The sequence below is a fragment of the Mauremys mutica genome, unplaced genomic scaffold (assembly GCF_020497125.1).
Source record: "Mauremys mutica isolate MM-2020 ecotype Southern unplaced genomic scaffold, ASM2049712v1 Super-Scaffold_100198, whole genome shotgun sequence".
NCBI classification, from domain to species: Eukaryota; Metazoa; Chordata; order Testudines; family Geoemydidae; genus Mauremys; species Mauremys mutica.
The window spans coordinates 13,461-17,468 of record NW_025423285.1 but is presented as its reverse complement, the minus strand read 5'-3'; the positions used below and the strand labels follow the sequence as shown (position 1 = coordinate 17,468).

Genomic DNA, 4,008 nt, shown 5'->3' with positions numbered 1-4,008 from the left:
GAATCACTGTTTGCCTTAAGAGGTGGGTCAGGGAAACCTGCAGGTGCTTAGATCCCTCCAGCGCCTGATAGAACCATTTGTGGGGAAGGTCGGGGGAAGCCGAGGAGGACAAGGAGACGGGAAAAGGGCTTGCAGCTGTTGTGCAATCCGCATGCTCCCAGCAGAAGGGTCCGGGGGGCTCAGCACTCAGAACTCACAAGATGGCAAAGCTCAGAGCCCCGTTACACGGAGTCAGACTGTGACCAGCTCACACCCAGGGGGAGCAACTCCCCTCCCTTGGTCTCTATGCCAGAGCTCCTATCAGCTCAGTGTCCTTCCCGCAAGAGTCGGCTGCTGAGAGGGTTGCGATGGGGTAAATGAAGGCAGAGGAGGATTGTTCCTCATGGGGATTTTTTGTGTGTCTCTGTGATCCTGCTGGAGGAAGCGTCATTTGAGTTTGTTTCAGTGACTTGGGTTGGGCTGAGGTTGTGACCCTGAGCACAGGGGTTCCTGCACTCTGCTCCTAGCCCCTCAGGGAGTGGACAATGGAGAGGTTTCAGAAAGTGAATAGAAAGTAGCCAAAGAAAGTGTAGCATAAGTGAGAAGAGCAGCACCATCATCACCTCCCTGGTGGTCTAGTGGTTAGGATTTGGCACTTTCACTGCCAAGGCCTCAGTTCAATTCCCAGTCAGGGAAAAGTTACTTTAATCCAAAAAACCTTCAGTTATTCTTCACTTGCAATGTAAACAAATCCATGGTCTTTCCCTGATTCCCCCATCTTCCCAGTGTCTCCATGGCAGGGCTGGTGCCAGTGCAGCAAGCAGGTGCCTGGGGTGGCCCATGGAAAGAGGAGGCTTCAGGGGCCATTTGACCCTCTCAGAGGGAAGGAACTTGCTACCAAAAGCAGCAGAGGTAGAGCTGCAGTTGATTGCAGCTTTTTTATTTATTTCTTTTTCCACTTGGGGTGGCAAAAACGCTGGATCTGGTCCTGCTCCAGGGAAGACAATTTGTTAAATCCCAGATGAGTGCAGTTCTATCAGTTCTCAGCCTGAGTCCTTAGGTCTTAATCCTGAGGCTATTGTCGCATCATGGGGCCATTTCCCGCCTCTCTTTCCTAGGGAAGCACAATTTTCCTTGCACAGACACAGGAACAGCAAGATCTTTCTCTGTCCCTTGTGCAAAGCAGGGGGCCAAATTCCATGGAAACAATGGACAAGCAGGGGGCCCTGGGCACATCCAGCCCTGGCCATGAGATGTTCCCTCCCCTCTTTCTTTATGCCCCTGTTGTTATTTCATGGATTGTCTGGGATGGGGGAAAAGCTGAGTTCACTCCAGGTGGAGGGGAAAAAGGACCCTGAAAATCTCAGGCCCCAACCCCTGCTACCAGGATCACTGAGGTGCTGGGAATCTGCATGGGAAAGGGACGGTGTGAATTGTCAAGGTGGGGAATGAATAACAATCTACAACTAGATCCACCTCATTAACCACTGACACAGGCTAATCCTGCTGCAGATAGAAGGGAAACTGGGAGAAATTCTTTGCTGCTCAGCCATGGAAACAGTAATAAAGGTAATAATTGGAGATATACCAATCTCCTAGAGCTGGAAGGGACCTTGCAAGGTCATCGAGTCCAGCCCCCTGCCTTCAGTAGCAGGACCAATTTTTGCCACAGATTCCTAAGTGGCCTCCTCAAGGATTGAACTCACAACCCTGGGTTTAGCAGGCCAATGCTCAAACCACTGAACTATCCCTCCCCCACAACAGTAACCCAATTGCATCACAGTGAATGTGCTGGGGAAAGCTGGACTTCACAGGCAGGTGGCAATAGCAGATCCTAGAAACACCTGGAGCTTCCCACACCACTGCTGCCACCAGGGTCAGGTGTTGAGCGACTCACAGCGCCCCTCCCGTCCCATTACCTTCCAGCAGGGGGTGGCAGCACCCCCCACCCAATGCAGGGGAGAAGGCTGAGTGCATCGCTGCACCCTGAGTCCAGGGTACCCACTCTCTCTGCCCCACACATAGAATCTGGCCCTGCTGCAAAGTGACCCCTAAGAACCAGCAACCTCCAGGACAGCAGGTTTGGGCCTCAGAGGAGGGAAGGTGTCCCCCATGCTGCTTTTGGGCCACTGGATGCTCTGGAAACAGGAGGGCTCTGAGTGTAACCCAGGGGTCGGCAACCTTTCAGAAGTGCTGTGCCGAGTCTTCATTTATTCACTCTAATTCAAGGTTCCGCGTGCCAGTCATACATTTTAATGTTTTTAGAAGGTCCCTTTCTATAAGTCTATAATATATAACTAACTATTGTTGTATGTAAAGTAAATAAGGTTTTTTAAAATGTTTAAGAAGCTTCATTTAAAATTAAATTAAAATGCAGAGCCCCCAAGACTGGTGGCCAGGACCTGGGCTGTGTTAGTGCCACTGAAAATCAGCTCATGTGCCACCTTCAGCACACGTGCCATAGGTTGCCTACCCCTGGTGTAACCCATAGCAAGCAAAGACTATTTGGGGATGTAGCTCGGTGGTAGAGCACATGCTTTGTATGTATGAGGCCCTGCGTTCAATTCCCAGTGTCTCCAGGTTCTTTTCACCCTGCTGCTTTGCTCATGCCCAGAGGGGATGTGGCCTTGCAGGAATTTCAATCCTGCTCAGTGAGGGGTAAGTGCCAATTGCATGGAAGGTCTGGGGGGGTTTCTGCTCCTAAGTCACCTCAGTACATGTAAGATTCCCACCTGCTGTGCTGCTTGGGACAAGGGTAGATGAGAAGGGAGAATCCTCCAGCACTGGAGGGAAAGGTCCCATCTGCACAGACTGAGAGGCCAGGAAACAGAGGGGCGGTCAGTGCTCAGAGAGGAGGGAGGTCAGTGATTTACACCCACCAGGGGACACTGTCTTTTTGAGGTGAGTGCAGCTGGCTTGGGATGGTGCTGACGATGGATAGAAAAAAGGCTGGAGTCAATGACTGATGAGACCACAGAAGGGGAAGGGGAATGGCAGCCCCACAGAAGGTCCTGGGTGCTCAGATGCCCCAGTTATTGCACCCTGGCCTGTCACAGAGAGAGAAAAGACCCAGCGGGACCCAGCCCCCCTACAGTGATCCCATGGACAAGAACCTGGCTGGGAGTGGGGTGAAGGTTCCCTCTGGGCAAAGGGGAGCTGAAATCCCTCAGTGTCCTGGAATTTAAGCAATGGAAGCTTCAAACCCTGCACGGGTGTGGGCTGAGGTGCATCAGCAGAAGGTTGGGCTGGACGGGGCGGCAGGTTTGGATAATTTTTGGTGGTGCCCAGAATGGGACCAAGTCCTGCCCCACCCCCCACCCCCACACAGGGCCAGCTTTAGGCTGATTCTCCTGATTCCCCTGAATTGGGCCCCACCCCTAAGAGGGCCCCTGTGCCCAAGCCCTGGTACTGTGTACTGGCAAGAGCTGGTGCGCTGTACCAGGGTGGCCCGGCTTCCCCAGGGGGCAATTTAAAGGGCCTGGGGCTCCCAGCAGGGGCTGGGATAGGGCTGGGGTAGGGCTGCGGGGCTCTGGGGGCTATTTAAAAACTCCAGGGTTCCCATTGCTTCTACCGCCCCGGCCCTTTAAATAGCCCCCAGAGCCCCGCAGCTTCCCCAGGGCTCCCACAGCTATTTACAGGGCCGGGGCGGTGGAAGCAGGGGAGCCCCAGGCCATTTAAATAGCCCCCAAGCCCCGGGTTGCTGCTGCTACCCCGGTGCTGACGGAGGGAGGAGGGGGCACTTACCGTACAGGGTGGGCTGTACCCTCTGTACCTGCACCCCCTGCCTGCAGCCAGCCCCTCACCCCCTGCCCTGCCCGCAGCCAGCCCATCTCCAGCCAGCCCTGCACCCCCTGGCCTGCCTCCAGCCCCTCACCCCCTGCCCTGCCTGCACCAGCCCCTGCCCACAGCCAGCCCATCTCCAGCCAGCCCTGCACCCCCTGCCCTGCCTCCAGCCCCTCACCCCTGCCCTGACTGCAACAGTCCCTGCCTCCAGCCAGCCCCACACCTCCTGCCCACAGCCAGCCCATC

General features: G+C 54.9%; 1 non-coding gene across 1 annotated transcript; it reads left to right on the top strand.

Annotated features, from left to right (window-relative positions):
• The first annotated feature begins 603 nt into the window (after positions 1–603).
• On the top strand, positions 604–675 carry TRNAE-UUC. The gene has a single exon. It is a non-coding gene; the product is annotated as a tRNA-Glu (tRNA).
• Positions 676–4,008: the final 3,333 nt, after the last annotated feature.